The following is a 19,164-nucleotide window of genomic DNA, read 5'->3' as shown; positions in this document are numbered from 1 at the left end:
CACTTTTCTCTTGAACTTTAAGTAGGGTCTTGCTTTGAAGGTGTAAAAACTTGTCTATATTTATATGTACCACTCTGCCTAAGTAAAATGTAAAGTAACACAACCCAGCTGTATTATCAATAAGATGTTAAAACATTCCGAGCTTATCTAAATTTGGGCTTCTAATGTGGCAACTACATTGGAGCTGACCTGGTGTTAGGAAAGTGTTTCCAGCTGTTCCAGCACTGTAGGGATCCTCTGTCAAGGCACGTTCCTGCAGACTGCCCTGTCAGCACAGTTGTCACTGGAAAAGAGGTGGGTTTTTAATATTTTTTATTTATTAACATGCATGTGTACTACCAGGTCAAGGTGGACCCTAAGCTTCCTATCACCTCTAAACCAACACACTATTGTGTATACAGAGCTATACCATTTGCAAAATATCTGCTCTCACCTCCTAACTTAAATCAAGAATGTGGGTTTCTTTTCAGATAGCATACAGCCTCTTAAGTTCTGTCCTCTTGAGTGATGGCCTTTTGAGGAAGCTCTGCTGTGAAATAGTTCTGTGAAGCTTCCCCATGTGAAAGGTCTTACAAACTCTCTACCCTCTGCTGAGAAGGTGCTTCTTTTCAAGTAAGCCATTTCACGTATGGAAAATTATTTAGCAAAAAGACTCCTCCTGAAAGACAAGCTGCCTGAGCTGTTCTGGAGAGTCTTTCAAAGAGTTTGAGATACCATTCAGTGGTGTCAGACTGAATTACCCTGAAGATGTTAGTGTTAGTGTTTGCTTGGTTTGGGTGTTTTTCTGTGATCATTTTTTTAAAAATACATTTGATTTTTTTTCTCTCTACTTGAGCAACTACTTGAGCAATATCTCATGTATTCTGGAACCTACTGATTCCGGCGATAGCTGTAAATGTGTCTGAGAGATGTAAGCAGTTGCTGAAAATTTAGTATGTATACTTTAGTATGAAGTGGTCTGTGGGGAGGAATCCTCAGGTACAAAATTACATCTGCTACAATGACATTTCAGCTCTACTTTTTTTTTTTCCCTTGGCAATTGTATGGTAACTGTTGAGTCCTTGCCTGAACCACTGATGGAGCACCTGGGGAAAGGATCCAGTCGGCACTGGGAGCACAGGTGAAGGCAATTCAGCTGTGTGATAGGAAGGGGAGGAGCCTGGTTGCACCTCTCTTAGACCTCATTGAGGGGCTGGCTGCTACTGGAGAAGGAGCTCTAGTTGGAGATCCTTCTTTGGTGAAGCTTTCCCCTGCAAACCTGGAATCTTCTGATATGGGTGAGCAATCTTCTTCCCTTCCTTTGTAGCACCTCTTTATTGTGCCTGTTCTTCCATCGTCACACTTTTGTTGTAATGCCTTTCCCATTGTATTGATCCATCCAATTGCTACAGCGATGTTTTAAAATCAATCCACTGGGATCTGAGAGTCAGAGGTCACTAATGTTTTAGGATTGGCATTGCAGCTTTTAACAAGTGTGGGTATTAGATGCTCTTATAACAGAGGGAAAGGTTATGTGTCTCCTGTTACATATTTTGTATTTGCACAAGAAGGTGGTGCAGGTTCGTAGAGATTCAGACTTGCCCATTTCTTATGTAAGGGATTCTGGAGGCAAGGTACTTCTTAAAGATCTGGGTATGGCACAGATTAGGTTACTCAAATTGCTTGGTGAAGCAGAGAATCCAAAGCAGATCTCCTCTTATCCTGCCTGAGAATTGTCCTGGTCTTGGGATGCAGAGCTGGGCCTGAGTAAAATCTGGGACCGGTCCTCTCCATGACAAAGCCCTGCATCTTTTACAACAAAGGGATGAGGAAACTTGAGGAAACTTGCTTACAATGTCACCAAGATATAACAGTAGGTAACGGGTAATATCAAATACATGCATTTGGAATGAGGTTTTGTGTGGGGTATGCAAGTTTCCTTTATGATAACACCTGACAAATAGAAAGCAATCATTGCGGGATGATTTATCACTTGGTCATTTTTATCTCAGCAACAAACAATCTAAGCAGCTTCCCTCAGGATTTGTGACTTGGTTTTGAAGTTGTGTAGCAAGCTTTGTACAGGGCAATGCTTTTTAAAGTTTAATTTGGGAAAATGTTACTTTAAAAAGACTTTAAACTGTCTTTAAATTGAATGTCTTAGGTTTCTGTCCCCGGGAAAACTTTTAACTAGATTGATTATGTCAGAGTAATCTATGTATGTTGTCATAAGTAAGTTTGTTTCTGTAGGGTGTGTGGAATTTAAACTATCAGTTTCTAAATTTTCAGGAGTCAGAGAGGTCACACATGCTCGTTGTTATGCTCCTCAAGTTCCCAGCCAAATGTGCTGGCAGAATAAAGCTCTCCCAAGTGTTCCCGCACTGCAGAGATCCTCTCAGTCTTGTTCCTTCAGCTTGCACTGTTCAAGCTTATCACAAGGGAAAAGGTGGGTTCTTAATATGTGTTTTATTTTTGTTCATGTACACTGCCAGGTTGAGTGGACCTTAAGCTCCCTATCACCTCTAAATTGATACGCTAACATATATTTAAAGCTCCTGCATGTGCAAGATGTCTCCCGCTCTATGCTGGCTGAAACCAGGAATGTGCTTTTATTTTCAAATACTTAAGAACTGCTGAGATTTGATCTTCAGTTTGCTTGACTGTCCTGAGCCAGTACAGCAGCTGTTACCCCCTTGGGGAATATCTGCTCTGAAGCAGACGTTGCTCTATGTGAATCTGTTTCCTGTTTCTCTTTTCTGTATGGATGTGGATGCAGTTCCCTTTGAAAGTCATGAATCTGCTGAAGTTACAGAACACTTTCAATAGGAGCTGACTGTATTAACAATCTCTCGCTTTCACTCACGTTTTAATTCTATTTGGAGACAATTCATGATTACCACCTGGGAATTGCATGTAGTATATTATGATTGCAAAATGTCTTAGAGTATCCATTTTTGTATATAATGCTGCTTTGCCAAGCATCTCTGCATGCTGGCTTACAGATCTTTCTGTTAAAGACTGAGATGATTTGCTTTCAGATTGACCAAAGAAAAGGTCAGCTGCTGAGCTCTTCTGTGTTAGCCCCTCACAATCAAAAAATATAGCCACTAGCTACAGAAAAAAGATATTTCATATATTCTTCTATAGTAGAAGTAACCTCAAACTATCCATCATTTCCAATTGCTAGGAGGGACTCTTGTGCTATCCTATTCATGCATTGCTGGAATCATACAATGGCTTAGATTGGAAGCAGCAATCGAGACCATCTTGTTTCAACTCTGCCTTGGGATGGTTGCCACCCACCAGAGCAGGGTCCCATCCCAGGCACCCACAGCTTTTCTGGGCAGCCTGTGAGAGTGCCTCACCATCTTAATGTCAGTGGGATGAGAATGCTTTCTCTTCAAGACTGGTTCTAGATTGTGCAAGAGACAGGACTCAGATGTGATGAGATTTTATTCTGTTCTAAATAATGGTGGAGGCCCGTCATGAGTGGTGTCCCCCAAGGGTCTGTCTGGAGTCCACTGCTCTTCAACATCTTTATGAACAACATAGGCAGTGGGATCAAGGGTACCCTTGATAAGTTTGCTGATGACACCAAGCTGAGTGATGCAAATGACATAATGGAAGGAAGGTACACAATCCAGTGGGACCTGGACAGGCTCACATGATGGGCACGTGAGAACCTAATGGTGCTTAACGAGGCCAAGATGTTGCATTTGGCAATTCCCAGTATGAGTACAGAATGGGAGAAGAACTCATTGAGAGCAGTCCTGTAAAGTAGTCTTGTGCATTCTGGGCTGCATCAACAGAGGGGTGGCAGCAGGGAGGGGATTGTCTGCTCTGCCCTTGTAAAGCCTTGCCTTATCTACAGTGCTGCATTGAGGCCTGGGGTCCCCAGTGCAGGAAGGACATGGGTCCAGAGATGATCAGAGGGCTGGTGCACCTCTCCTTTAAAGAAAGGTTGAAGTAGTTGGGCTTGTTTAGCTTGGGGAAGAAAAGGCTCTGGGGGCCTTTTGTTACGGCATTTTGGAACTTTAAGAGAGCAGGAGGGGAAACAACTTTATACATGGTATAATAGTGATAGAACAAGGGGGAACGTCTTTAAGCAAAAAGTGAGGAGGTTTATGTTAGATGTTGGGAAGAATTTTTTCACTCAGAGGGTTGTGAGGCACTGGAACAGGCTGCCCAGTGAAGTTGTGGATGCCTCATCCCTGGAGGCATTCAAGGCTTGGATGGGATCCTGATCCTGTGGTGGGCAGCCCAGCCCACAGCAGAGGATGTGGAACTAGGTGATCTTTAAGGTCTCCTCCAACCTAAGCCATTCTATGATATGATTCTACGATGGCAAATCTTACATTCCCAGTGGATCTGCTGTTGAAGGACTGCCACTCTCCTATGAGACATCCTTTGATCGGTGATGTTCAGTATATCTACCTATTTGTTAAGTTAAATGTAGATATATTTGGAATAGTAATTTAATATCTATACAGTTTTATATGTGTGCAGGAGGTACAACTGGCTGTTTCTTTGATTGTACCTCTTGTGATGGATGCTTGCTTCTATGCATCATGGAAGCATGACAAAACATGTCCATTGGGAGGGCAGCTGGGAATAAGCAGCTCTGCTCTGACCGTCAGCAGATATCTTCTTCCTTACTTAATTCTGTACAATGCTATTAGTCTGACAGCTCTTCTATAACAAACTATATTTAGATATGTGGAGTAGGAATCCTTTCATTTTCTGATTCTTTTGACCCTCATTAATCTGTTGTCTTCTCTCTTGTGGTTGTGGAATAGGCAATCAGTAGAATTAACCTGCTTCTTGAGTCAGTGTGCTTGACCTTCAGAGATTTGCATCCTGAACTGCAGGCATCAACCCTCAGCTAAAAACAGAATATATTACTGAGAACAGTAAAAATAAATAAATAAAAATCTTTGAAATAGGTCGCAAAGGTTACAATAGCTGTCTATTGCAGCAATTTCTTTTTTAAAGAAGTTACCACAGCATTTGCATTGTTGTTCTGAATTGAAGTCTCTGCTTTAAAATAACAGCCAAGTTACTTCCTCTTCAATATAGTGAAATGCAGGAGGTGTAGGAGAAAGATGAATAAGAAAAAGCATTTTTATGCCTCATGAAAACTTGACACAAAAAATATAGCAGACAGTGTAAAGTGGTGCAGCTGGGGAGTGATCACCAAGGTTTTCAAAACTGCTCCAAGGGAGTTTGCTCCCGTTGGAAGGAGTAGCCTGGGTTCCACTCTCTTAACTTCATGGATGCAGTTGCAGTCTCTCTTTCTAGCATTGCTGACATTAGTGCTTCGTTGCTGCTCTTCCACCATTAAGCACTAACAGGATGAAACTGGTGGCCAGTTCTCCTTGCTATTTGACAGGAGGTAGTTACTGTCAGTACTGCAGAGTGAAATACAGAAGTTAACTCAGTGTGTGTCTTGTTCTTTTATAGACCCAGGTATTGCATAGGAGTGATCACCACTCACAGGGAATGTGTCTGGTGTCAGTGGTTGACCGGAATATAGAAGAAAAAAAAAAGACTGTAACGGGGGTGAAACTTCAGTCTTCATCACAGATGATGTGAACTCTGAGTTGAAAATCTGCTGCTCCTCAGAAAATGAGTGGCTGTTTGATCATCGTTCTTATCTCCAAGATATGTTTGAGATTTTCCACTGACCTCACAGCTTCTTCAGGCAGCTGGCTCAGCTTGCCCTTCAGTGGAGTGACTTCTTATTTATCAGCTCATTGTCAAAGGATTTACAAAGAGCTTATGCCAGAGGCCAAAGGGTGAACACCCAGAAACATAGGCTATTCTGTCAGTATCCCTACCGGGTGAATCTTCTGTGGCCTTTGGCTTTTGAAGTAACCTGAACATGTCAGAGGGAAGCAAGCACATCTCATCTGTGAATTTGAGACATGTAGTATGAAAGTGACTATCTGCTGTCCTTTGGTGGATCTTGAGTAGGAAGTTTAGTGTTCAGTTGCTTGCAGCTCCTGTCTCTCTTGCTATCTGTAATCCTCTGGTAAACATAAAGCTTGTGTTGTTATTGAGGTTGGAGAAACAGGTAAGCAAGAGGCAATGAGAAGAACCTGCTTGCTGTAGATTGTGTAGTTTCCTGCCCTACCATTGAGAAATACTTGAAAAAGCTCAGTCTTCCAAAGTGATTGTTGAAACTCTTGGTGGTATACAAAGGGGACCCACAGGAACAGCCCTGGTGAAATGGAAATTTGAGGCCTGTCAAATACTCAGCAAATGCAACAACTGAATAGCCTGGGTAATTGCTGGAGAGGAGCTGTAACTTCTTACCTGAAAAAGGGCAAAGATTGGATAAGAGCTGCTGCTTCAAGGTGTTCCTCTTCACCCTGAGCTAAGTGTGATCAGAAAAACATATTAGTTTGTCTTCCTCATCATTCATTTCTTGAAAAATGATTACAATGGATTGATCCTCTACAATGCTTTGAACATATTATTCAAAAGCCAAAGCCCATCAGGCATGCTGTTGCCTTTTTCTCTTGTAAAAAAAAAAAGTCACATCTGAGTAGATGCTCATCAGAATCTTCAGTTGGTGTTGTAGAACTTGCTGATTCTCAAGTGACTATGAGATAAAGGAAGATAAAGGAAAATAAGAAGGGTTTTTTAAAGTATGTTAACGGTGAAAGGAAGAGTAGGGATAACGTGGGTCCCCTGCTGAACGAGGGAGGTATCCTGGTAACGGGGGATGCTGAGAAGGTGGAGATGCTGAACACCTTCTTTGCTTTGGTCTTTGCTTCAAAGACTCCCCCTCAAGACTCCTGGGCACTGGAGGGAAGAGAGAGAGTCTGGGAAATGGGGAGCTTCCCTCAGGTTGAAGAGGGGATGGTCTGGGAGCATCTAGGTGGAATCAATTTGCACAAATCCATGGGCCCAAATGGAGTACATCCATTTGTCCTGATGGTGCTGACAGAGGTGATTGCTGAACTGCTTTCTATTATCTTTGAAAGGTTTTGGAAAAAGAAGACTGGAGGATAGCCAATGACACTCTGGTCTTCAAAAAGGGCAAGAAGGAGAAACTACAGGCCAGTCAGCCTCACTTGCCTCACTTCTGTCCCTGGAAAGGTGATGGATGCCATCTCCAAACAATTGAAAGAGAAAAAGTTCATCAGGAATTGTCAGCGTGGATTCACCAAGGGAAAATTGTGCTCAAGCAACCTCATAGCCTTCTGTGATGGCATCACCAGCTGGGTAAATGGGGGGAGAGCAGTGGAGTCATCTGCCTTGACTTCAGCAAGGCTTTTGATACTTCCCTCACAACATCTTGATAACGAAGCTAAGAAAGCGTGGGACAGATGAGTGGGTGGTGAGGTGGGTTGAGACCTGGTGACTGGCCGAACTCAGAGGATTGTGAGCAGCAGCGCGGAGTCTGGTTGGAGAGCTGTGAGGAATGGCTGACACACCGCAAGGCTGTGCTGCCATTCAGCAGGACCTGGACAGACTGGAGAGCTGGGCAGAAATAAACCAGATGAGGTTTAACAAAGCAAGTGTAGAGTCTTGCACCTGAGAAGGAATAATCATGAGTATTAGTACAGGGTAGGGCATGACCTGCTGGAGAGGAGCTCTGTTGAGAAGTACCTGGGCGTCCTGGAGAACATGTTGGCCATGAGCCAGCAGTGTGCCCTTGTGGCCAAGAAGGCCAATGGGATCCTGGGGTGCATTGAAACGAATGTGGCCAGCAGGGCAAGGGAGGCGATCCTCCTCCTTTGCTCTGCCCTCGTCAGGCCTCACCTGGAGCGCTGTATCCTGTTCTGGGCTCCCTGGACAAAATGGATGGGGATCTCCTGGAGAGAGTCTAATGGAGGGTTGCAAAGATGATAAAAGAGCCTGGAGCAACTCTCCTGTGAGGAAAGGCCGAGTGAACTGGATCTGTTTCAGCCTTGAGGAAAGAAGACTGAGAGGGGATCTGATTAATGTTTATAGATATCTTAAGCGTGGGAGTCGGAGGGATGTGGCTGACCTCTTTTCAGCAGTCTGCGGGGACAGGACAAGGGGAAACGGCCATAAAGAGGAGCATAGGAGGTTGCACACTGATGTGAGAAGGAACTTCTTCACAGTGACGGTGACAGAGCACTGGAAGAGGCTGCCCAGGGAGGTTGTGGGTTCTCATTCTCTGGAAATATTTGAGGCCTACCTGTGCAGCCTGCTGTAGGGGACCTGCTTTTTGCAGGGGGATTGGACTCAATGATCCCTTCCAGCCCCTACAGTTCTGTGATTTTATGTGAAAGAGGGTGGAATAATATGAATTTCCAAGTTTGTTCATGTAAAATGCTATTTCAAAACACTTGAATTTTGCAGAAAAAAAATTGAATCTGAAAAAATTCTTTTTTTTTTTCCCCCAGAAAGGTAATTATTTGTAAAACAGAAACTGTTTCATAGAAGTTGATTTCTGTGATTCTGACCGGGGAAGAACAGCAGTGTCCTGTGATGCAGAATAAGATGTGTTAATTGAGCTTTTAATCCTTGATTTTTATTTTTTTTTCCTCTGAATCACAAAAAAAAATCATACCTGTTGAAGCGCAGGCTGGATTATTGCAATTATTTGGCACAGCATAGGCTCACAGTAGCTACTGAAATGGTTTGGATCCTGAGCTCAACTATCTACAGGGTGAAGAGAAAGATCTTGTTTGTGTGTTTTACATCAAACTAGGAAATATAGGCTGAAATTTTGAGGAAAGATAAAATGGTCGAGATTCCTTGTTGACAGCTTAAAGTTTTTGGTTATGGAAAGTCTTCTGCTTTTTAGCAGCCTGTAGAATATTTTTCCAATTAAATAGCACTATGAAGGTATGTGGAAAACAACAACAATGAAACAAACAAATTAAAAAAACCCCACAAGTAGTGTGACTTAGTGGCAAGAAACCATGTTTCTTGCAGCCTGGTCTAGTTGTTGGCAATCCTGCCAATAGCAGGGGGGTTGAAACTAGATGATCTTTGAGGTCCTTTTCAACCCAGGCCGTTCTATGATTCTAAGGGTTTACTGGAAATGAGAGTAAAACAATCTTATCTATGCACTCGCCTGTTAAAAAACAAACAAACAAAATAAAAACCATTATGCCATGTCAAAATCCCCTGGAAATTCTTTTTCAGTGCATGTTTTCATCAAAGGTTTGGGGAAACACAATGTTGTTTTTATTTCCTAAGGGTGTACTGCTGGATGTTTGCCTAACGTGAGTCAAGACTGTGAGCAGGGAAACTAATGTTCTTCTTCCATCATCTTGGAGTACTTTGTGCATAGCTTGCCTCTGCAGGCAGCCAGAGATGTCCTTGTCCCTTTCCAGAGTCATGGAATCACCAAATGACTGAGGCTGGCAGGGACATCTGAAGGTCATCCACTCAAAATCCCTGCTCAAGCCCTGGATTGCATCTTGTAGAGCTCTGTGCTACCCTTCTAAGAAGTACAGTTTGGAATACAAGTTATTTGGGTCAGGTTTCTTTTTCTCCTGTAGCTTTTATCAGAATGAGTACTTCTAAATATCACCCTTTACATTTACTTTACCCTCCATTCTGAGGTTTTCGATTGCCACTGTTCCTGAGAAGCCCCCAGGGGCCTGTAGTTTGGTACCCAGTACTGAGATAAACCAGATTAGGACTGTGTGTCGGGTGGAATTATCATTATCAGATTATGGCAGCACCACAGATATCTGCCAAGGAGATACTTTGGCACTAAGTATACTTTCACCTTTGAGACCTGTGCAGCAATAGGAGACAGTGATAGTGCCTTACTAGCGGGGGAGCACGCTCGTAAAGGTATTCATCAAAACTTACTTTAGAAAGTGATACAGGATACAAGTGGCTCATCCTTTCCAAAGACTGAAGTCTAAAGGAAGACACAATCTCGAAATAGAGATACTTCTCCCTCAGCTGCTAACCCTTAAATAAAGGTGAGGAGGGGTGGACCCTGGATGCACACCTACTGGTCTTTCAGGTCCACTGCTTGCACCTCAGCTCCCTGGGTTACCCACACCTTCTCACCTGGTGCTCAACCATTGGTTCAGGCCATGGCAATTCCCGTAAAGCCCAAGCAGCTCTGTCATGTTCGGTTGAAATATTTAAGTGTGCCTGTTCCCGTTGTGGGCATAGCTAATCTTGCCTTCTGGAAGCTACTTGAGAATTGGCGTGTCTATCTAGCCTGCTAAAAGGAGGATTAGCCCTATCCTTAACTAAGCAAATGTGTGTGAATGAGAGAGGTGGGGTCGAGATCTCAAGGCAGCTGCAAACCTCTCTTCAAACACTGGGCACAGCTTACCCAAATGTCCTTAAGGGATGTGCTTTTGTTCCATCGCTGTGCGTGCTGGGGGAAGGATCCCCGTGCATCTGGTGCTGTATTGAAGGATGCATGTTTCTTAATACCGCCTCGTCCTTAGGGAGTTTTGTTTGGGCTGCGGTCTGTCTGCTAACATTCTGAGGTTGCTTTCTGTCATTTCTTTCTGTATATGCGTTCTAGAAAGCCGTTTTATTGCAATGCTGAATGTTCAAACTGAAAGTTTGTGGGTAATGGAAGGTGTCGAATGCACAAGGTGTTGCTGTGAGGTGTCACCCTACATTTAGATACAGAAACAGAGATGCTGCTTCTAGGTTTTTCTTTATTGCAAAAAGAATGATTTTAAAAACTGCCTAGACCTAAAACTGTACAGGAGTTTGTAAGTATAACCCAAATATCCTCAAAATGTTAGCACAGATAATGACCCAGTGAGTGTTAATTGTTCTACTGAGTTTCATTAACATGCTTGTGGTACCCAAAACTCTTTCACAGGGAATTTTGATTAAACTGTAACATCTCTGAGCTGGGGACATTGGTTCTAGGGGAAAAAAAAAACAACACAAAAAAACACCATATGAAGTCCGCATGGCTTGAGAGCTGCTTTTCCTGTTCCTGTGTTATCAGCAGGTATATAATTTCCCCCCTAAAACTCAAGTGGGGAAAAAAACAAATTCAAATTTGAATTTGAAACCAAATTCATTTGTTTCTAAAATGTCTTTTGCCATCTCTACTGAGCAGGACCCTTGCCTATCAGTGTGACTACGCTGCTGGTGCTCTTAGTGAAACTCGTGGTTGCATATTGCAAGGGGAAGGTGAACTTGTAAGGGGGTGGGAAAAAGCCACTTTGTTTTGAGCTGACCTTCTCTGCTTGTCCTAAGACAATTCAGTTACCTTAAAACGTTTGAATCCTCCGGTCTGAAAAAGAAATCTGCAAGACAAAAGGGGGCAGGGTAAATGAAGGGATTGGTGGAAAATCCTCCACTCTTGGAAACTGAGAATTTGTACTTCAGAGGAAAGGATAAAGAGAAGCTTCCCTGGACGAGTTCATCTTGACCTGAAATTTGCACCAGGTGAGACATTCCTCAATCAGCTCTTGAGGGAGGAAATCGAAAGCAGAGGTAGGAAGAAGTTGTGGGCCATCTGAATTGCTTTAGTTATGATGTGGAACATCTTCAGAATTGTTTCAGAACAGCATTTCACTTAACTATGAACTAGGTAAGGGGGTATAGAGTGAACAAAGGCAAAACAGATGCTGAGCAATGCAGCCTTATCTCTCGTGCCATTCCAGGCAGTTGTGATCACTTATTGGTTCAAACTGTGCCGCTTCAGCGAAGAGTCAAACCTGCAAGTCATGATAACTCAGCAATTGGGGTGGAGAATACAATTGGTTCCAAGAAGCTGTTATAATAACGTCAGAGTAATCTACGCCTAGTTTCTTGCAATTGTAATATCCCCTCCTATTCTTGCATATGTGTAAGTTGTCTCTCTAAATATCCTCAAACTGTCCCTTTACGGTGTGCAGGCTAGGAGGGGCTACTCCTTCTGCACCCAGCGTGTGTCTGCAGTGCTGTAATTAAAATATACCTGCTTTACAACTACTTTGTGTGTGTGTATGCAGTTGATTTTCCACAAGCCAATTATTCAATTAACTTTGCACCAGTGTTGGTGATAGAAAGATGGAGAGTTCTGATAATGCAGTTCAGATAACGAACTATTGCTGGAGAGACCTCAGGACTTCCAGGGCACTTTGATAAACATGATGCCGGATAAAAGCACAGCATTGAAATCAAGACCAGAATCATTAGAGGGGTTTCTTGAATGATGGGTTCGAGAAAGATGGCAGCTTATTCTTGCGGAAGAGAAGTTTGCCTAGGCAAACCTTGCCTGGGTTCTGCTTACTGTGCATGGCTTTGTCTTAAAGCATTTTACTCTGCGCTTGAGTGGGGGCAGACAGGAACCTCCTGCAGGTGAACCTGCGCTCTTGTGAGCACTTGCAAGCTGATAACTTAGGCCAGGCAAGTATCTCACTGAACGGTGTTTTATTTCACAATTACAGTGGTGGGTGTTTTGCAAGCAGAAGCACGTGTTGTAAGGAAAACAAACTCTTGTATTTCCTAGTTCCCGAAGCTGAGTCCCTCCCCTGCTCTGAGGCTTCATTCTTCGGATTTGCTATCACACCCCTAAGCAGGTAGCTGACAAAATCCATCTCTTTGTCTTTCCAAGTAAGCAGAATCCACAAAATAGTCACCACGCCAGTATCTCCTGCCAGATCTCTGCCAGGTAAGTTTGTTTCTTCTTGTTCTGAGTACACATGTATGTCTTAAAGTTATTACCTTTGGGCACTCCTCCCCCACCCCAGCAATCTCCCCAAGGGAGGAGAGTACACAAATTAACATTCCAGCTGGACTCTCCTTTTATCTCCCAAGGATGTGCATACTCTATTCTTTAACCACAGACAAAACTTATCTTGTATCACAGGTTCTGAGGTATGTCACTTTGCTACAACATTCTATTACTTATTCAAAAACAATATTTCATTCTATTACTTATTCAAAAACAATACATAATCTCTCACACTCTGCTTGTCAAAGCCACTGCTCAGAGTGCTGCTATTGTGTCAGAACAGTGACTTTTTGGAAAAGTGATGACAGGAGATGATGTGAACCTGAGCAACATCTGTGCATACCTTTCTCGTGCTTACCTGGCAAAAAAACATGGGTGGATGAGCTAACTACCCCAATTTATTTTTTTCTTTGCAAAAGCTTGGGTAGATGCCTTCAGTTCTTGGACCTGCCTACCAGTGTCCAGTTTGTGGCGTTGGCTATAGACCCCAGCTGCAAACTTGTGGTAACAGGTAATGGGTCAGGCTTCCCTTGTGTTCTTCTATGGCAGCAGTGGCAGGGTTGAGGTGGGTTGATTGCTCAGGTATGCCAGCTAGTTGCTATGGCAGGTCGTAACACTCCTTTGTGATTTGCTGGGTTGGGGAACAGGGAAAGAGCTTGTAACTGGGTTGGACTGGGGAGAGTGGCTCTGAAGTGAAGTTGGAGCTGTGCTGATTGAACAGGTTCAGAGTTTCTCTGCTTTGGGAAGCTCGCTTGCTTTGTAAGTGTGAAAAGTGGGGTGAAAATAATGCACCTGATTTCTCACGTTACTTGACAGGTTTTCACTAATTTTATTGTCATTTTTTTCCTGGAGACTGATGGACCTGTAAAACTGTAGATAAGCTGGGGAGGCACCTCTCAGTAAAAATACTGCTCCTCGAGAGCTTGGTGGGGTGAGATCTGCCTTGGGGCATATTTTCAGCATCACCCTGAAAGCTCCTGAGTTAAAGATGACTGAGAACAGACAAATGATCTGGGTTTATTGACCTGATCTCTAATGTGTATCTGAGAAGAGAGCTCTGTTTCCCTGTCCCCACATGTGATTTATTCTCTTTGGTGCATTCTTTGGGATTTCTTTTGTTTCAAGCAATGGGTCTGCTGTTCCTGGCTTTCTGTTCGTGTGTACTTCCACAGGTTAATGATGTTTACAGCTTCTCCATCCGTGCTTTCATTTAAATGCTTCAAGAAACTCATTTTCAGTGCACGTATGTGGGCTTGAATAAGCAGTGTGGGACGTTGCTGGCAGAGAGACAGGATAACAACCCGTGAGTTATTTGGGCATCCGTTTGCTTGCAGGATGCACAGGTCCGTGGGACTGTGTAGCACCTTGGTTGCCAGGGTTAGAGTTGCTCAGCTGTCTGGCTTCAGTGCTAAATGATACTGTGTTCTGGTAATACTGCACAAGCTTAAGTCTGTGCACATTAGTTGGTGGGTTATTTGTGATAAAACACGCATAAAGTGCCAGCAAGATGATTAAGCTGGAGCTTGTTGTTAAGCTGTGATGTTTTCTGTAAGTATTGGATCAGCAATGGAAAGCAGCAGTGGGAAAGGGCCCAGCCAGAAACAGAGATGCTTCTGGTGATGAAGCAGATGTAAAATGGTATTCTGTGTGTTGTGGGCATGTGGAGAATGTGGGTGATTCAGCTGGAACTTTTTTTTTAAGAGTTTGTCCATGCGGCTTGTTCTTCACAGGCCATGCTGTGCTACAGGCCATCCACAATATGCCTGTTGCTTTCAGTGACACATCTTGTATCTTGCCTGATGTTCCGGTATGTTGCAGTTGGTGTGCAAAAATCAGCACAGAGCAGACGCAGAGAAGGGTACCACGTACCCTAGACGTGCATGAAGACTCCCTGTTTCTCAGATACTTCTGCAGAGGGCAGAGGCCCACGTGGCACATCCCACCTCTCCTTCTCAATGTGCTGCTCAGGGGTTTTGCTCGTGCTTTACATGCTCCTGTGTGAGCAGCCTGGCACACGCTCTTCCCATCCTCCTCTGCGATGCAGGAGATGCCTCTGAGTGTGAGTCAGGCTGCGTCAGTCATCTCAGCAGCACATGCAGATGTCATTTAGGTCTTTACAGGAAAAGATGCACAATTCCCTTAGCGCTTGTACAAATTTTCCACTGTGTGGTGTTTTGCTGCTTAGTCAGTTACCTTTGTATTTTAAGATTTGACTACAGTCTCCTTGGCTGTCCTGCAAGAGAAAGGCTTTGTCTTGGCACAGCCACCTTGGTATTAGAGTCAGATGTGCCAGAGTGTATGTGCTTAAGTAAACAGCTTCCTTAATAGGTTTTGTTATCATTTTAGTGCTCTGCACTTGATTTGTAGCTCTTAAAGGTTATTTAATGAATTTTGAGGCTTTCTGACAAGTGATGTTCTTTGCCTGCTTGTTATGTAAAATTCATTAACGTCTCAGTCTGCCTACATTGTTGAATTACAGATATTATGACTTAATTAGTTTATCCCAATTTTTGGGATAGCAGAGGTAAGGGTTTTGTTTTTCCTTATTGATCTCATGCAGCAGTAACCTGCTAAAAGGAGCAGACAAACAGAAACTTGAGCAGTTTTGGTTTCCCTGCTGAGAAACACCTCCCTGTGACCTCCAGCACTTGGGGACTTTTTTGTAGCTTGCTGACCTTTATTGTTTCCACAGTGAAGGAAAAAAGTCCGCTAGCACTAAGCAAAGCTGCTCTTTTAAGGCAAGACCAAACCACTAGCACTGCTTTCAGCAAAGAATTTCAAATATATATTTTCTTAAAAGCAGGTCCCTGCAGGATTTCTTTACTTCTGAGTTTAACATAAACATTTGTGGGTAATTCCTTAGCTGATATAATTGCAAGTACTTCCATCAGGAAGTCTGAAAAACATCCAGAAAAATATACCAGCTGGTTATCCAGTGCTTCCTTGGGAGCTCAAATTATTAACACCAGCAGCAAGAAATGGCCTCTCACGGGTAGGCACAGATCTGCAAAATGATTGCTATCTGAAGTTCCCCTTGTGGCTCAGTGTGTGACAGCTATGTGCTGGAAGTGGAACAGTGTGCTTTGAAAGTCCTACCTAGTGAAGGTAGTGCTAGGAGCCATCAGTCTGAAGTAGTGTGTTCCTCTTGTACCCTGCAGCCCAACTGCTGTTGCTTCCCAGATTTACTTTCTCAACTGGAAGTTTTGTTGGGTGAGGAAAGCATTCAGCAGAAGTTGCGGTCCGATGGCTGCTGCAGGGTGGCAGTGCAGTTGCAGCACATCCTGGATGTGTTGGTTATCCTGCTAACCACTCCACACACTGCCGTGCCCCCTCTGGTTTGAGCTGGGATGGAGATCAGTGAACTTCAGTCCAGCAAGTTAGGGGCACAGCTGGACTATTTGCAGAGGAAGCAGAGGCTAATGTGATAATAATGTGATAATCAGGTTGTAAAGGAAAATCTGTGGTAGAGAAACAGAGCTGTTCTAGATCTTAATGGCAGGAGCATTTTTCCTTTCACCTGATTGATTTCTTTCAGATTTATTCATGCTCCATTTCCAAGTTCTTTCGCTTGTAACTGGAGTGAAGTTGAGGTGCTTCAGTGTCTCCCTTTCCCATCCAAAGTCCTTCTCTTCCCACAGCTGCCTCTTTTCCTCCTTCTTTCCTTCTCTGGAGTGCAGTGAACTCCTCCGTAAATCAGCTGCTGCTGGTGAAGGCTGGACCTGTTTGGAATCTCACTCCCTCAATCAAGCCCATAGCAACCATGCTGCACTGTGGCAGCCCTGTGGCTGCTATCGCTTGCTGTGCGGTTGTTTCATGTCTTTCCCTCTGCGAATTGCCATTACCTGTCAATTCTCTGTATCCCCAGAAGAGACAGAGGAGAGTCTTCAGCTTTCTTTCTTCAAATAGATGGAGATTCTACTGGGGCATTTCCCTTCAGGTCTGTGAACCTGCAGAATTTGAGAGGTCCTCTTTTTATCCTCATTTCCCAACCACGTTATCCCTTCTCTTTTTTTTCCAGTGGCAGAGGTACTCAGAGTTTACAGACTTTCTGGTCTGCTCATCATGACTCTCCCCAATAGCTACCCCTTCATTTCTTTTTGATTTATACATGATTTGCAGTCTGGATTTGAGAGTTCTTTGTTTTTGCCTAATTTGAGCCATCTTTGAGTTCTGCTCGGCAAAGTCCATCTCCCCTTCATCTTGTCAAGCCAGCAAGAGTTTGCAAGATAAATTTGTTTAACCAGATCCTTGTGACCAAAACTCTTCTTCTCAGTTTTTTCTTTGTCTTGTTTTGCTGGGACCCCCTATTCTTCCTTTGTTCTTCCTAAGTTTCAGCTTATTTTGCAAAAAACCCTCATCCTTGTTTTTCCTTCAATTCCTTCTTTTTCCTTTTTTTTTTTTGGTAATTTTATAGTTCTTGCAAATCTGTAGCTATAATAAAACTTCTTATTAATCATGATTCAGTGGGATAATCCTGGGTGTATATTATCTGCATTAGGACAATTTTTACACATCTGAAATTGTAATTACAACTATTACTATCAACAGGAAAGCAATTGCACTTTGGACATTGCTTGCAGGCCATCCTGCCAGGGACCATTCTCCCAGGTTTTATAAAACTTATTTCTTTCTACAACTACAACCAGCAGCCATAGCCTGCCATATATCTGTCATGTTTCTGACCCATTTCCATCAGAAACTGGTATAATCATATTTTACCTTACAATTCCATTTGTCTTATTGATCCAATCCATGACACATTTTGTCCTGTATTATGCTAATGTCTGTTAATTCACTAGAGCTGCTTGGAGCTAAAATTCCCCATTGGATAGGATTCTTACTTGACTTTGGTACTGATAAACAGGTAGTAATGCTAGTGAGACTTTGTAATTTCCCAAATTCTTGCATTAATTTTAGGACCAAATTATTTCCTAACCCCATGACTCCTGAAATGCAAAGTAATACTACTAGAATTCTGGCCCTCATAAACAAATTCCTGTCAAAGTCTGTATTATTTATCCACACATTTTACCTGGTCAGCGATGGTCCTCATACTAAGTAATACTCAAATTGGATGGGTTTGATCATGTTCCCTCTTTTGCCACTATCCTCTTTGGCTTCCCTAGAGGCCAGGGATTCAGGATCGCTACTTGGAAATTTTAGGTGAGTGTTAATTGTAGGTCTCCATTCTCTTCCAACAGTGAGTCCAGCTCTCTGGGGCCTGTGCAGATTTGACACAGTATAGTGGATCCACCCGTGTTCCAGTTTTCACAGCAGTAAGCACCAGAAAGGCTCTGTTCCACTTTGAATCATAAAATGATTCATAGAATTGGAACAGATCTCTGAAGGCCATCTAGTCCAACTGCCCTGCAATGAACAGGGACACCACAGCTCCATCATGTTGCCCAGGGCCTGATCCAGGACTCTCAGGACTTCTGCCGTGGAAGTCTCTGGGGGCAGAGCATCAAACACATCACAAGGCATCTAGTCTTTTTCGGCAGGACTCGCGCACTTAGGAGTGAGTGGTGATTCTTTCCAGTCTCTAGGTTGGATGTTATGCACCCCGAAGTCCAAGGGTAGGTTTGTGCTACCAGCCTCCTGCCAAAGAGATTTGACAAGAGGCAGTATCTTGCCCACATTCCCTAGTCCTAGTTGGAGGATATTTGGGTAAGGCGTTTTGAATAGCAGTACTGAAGGGTGTGCAAGTCCCATTGTACCCCTAATGTAGTTATGATTCCTCTCAACACCTTCCTACTGAATTGAGATCCTCTAAATTTATTGTCTCTATTATCCCATACCTGGGAATGTCTTGTTCCAGGAATGTATTTATGACAGAGCCAGAAGTTGCTGAGGCTAGGGGAAATGCTTCCAGCCATCCTATAAACTAGCATATTATCACTAGGAGGTATTTAAGTTGCCCGGTCCCTGGCAACTCAGTAAAAGCTACCTGACACTGCTGGAAGAGTTGCCCTGCCCAGGGTTAGCCTCCTTTTGCTGTTTGCTTTGTTTATTATTTACAGTAGCACATCACTCTGTGGTTTGTCCTGCTAGGGCAAATAGCCCTTTGATAGCAAAGATTTTCATGCAGTCTCCTGGTAATTCTCTGGAGTTCCAATGATTTCCCTCATGAGGTGTTTCACAGCTTGTGGCACCAATGATTTGGGTAGCCACTGTTTGCTGTCCCTCGTAAATCACTACTTCTTTTTCTCTGGCCCTACTATTTTTAATTAACTCTAACTCCTCTTGCGGGAAGTGTGTTTTATCTGGCTAGGTGGGCTGTTGGGAGTAAAGGGAAGGTCTTAGATGTTTCTGGCAGAAATGCCGCACCACTCTGGAAGCTTCTTCATCTGCCAATCAGTTGCCTACGTTACCTATTGCTTCTTCTGAAAATCCTGACCGATGTCCACTGAGATGTATTATAGCCACCTCCTGGGGGTAGATTCACCACCTTCAATAGCCCATCCTCATGGGCTAATGCTTTTCCTCTACAAGTTAACAATCTTGTATCTTTTGGCACCATTTGTCCTTACACTTAAAAA

The 19,164-nt window shown here is 43.3% G+C and overlaps 1 long non-coding RNA gene across 1 annotated transcript; it reads left to right on the top strand.

The window, feature by feature from the left end:
• Positions 1–1,109: 1,109 nt before the first annotated feature.
• On the top strand, positions 1,110–7,053 carry LOC109369895. The gene is made up of 3 exons (XR_002119535.1): positions 1,110–1,277; positions 2,269–2,425; positions 5,440–7,053. It is a non-coding gene; the product is annotated as an uncharacterized LOC109369895 (long non-coding RNA).
• The last annotated feature ends 12,111 nt before the right edge of the window (positions 7,054–19,164 follow it).

Source organism: Meleagris gallopavo, chromosome 14 (assembly GCF_000146605.3).
Source record: "Meleagris gallopavo isolate NT-WF06-2002-E0010 breed Aviagen turkey brand Nicholas breeding stock chromosome 14, Turkey_5.1, whole genome shotgun sequence".
Lineage (NCBI taxonomy): Eukaryota > Metazoa > Chordata > Aves > Galliformes > Phasianidae > Meleagris > Meleagris gallopavo.
The sequence above is the reverse complement of the archived record's forward strand: the minus strand, read 5'-3'. Positions and strand labels throughout refer to the sequence as shown.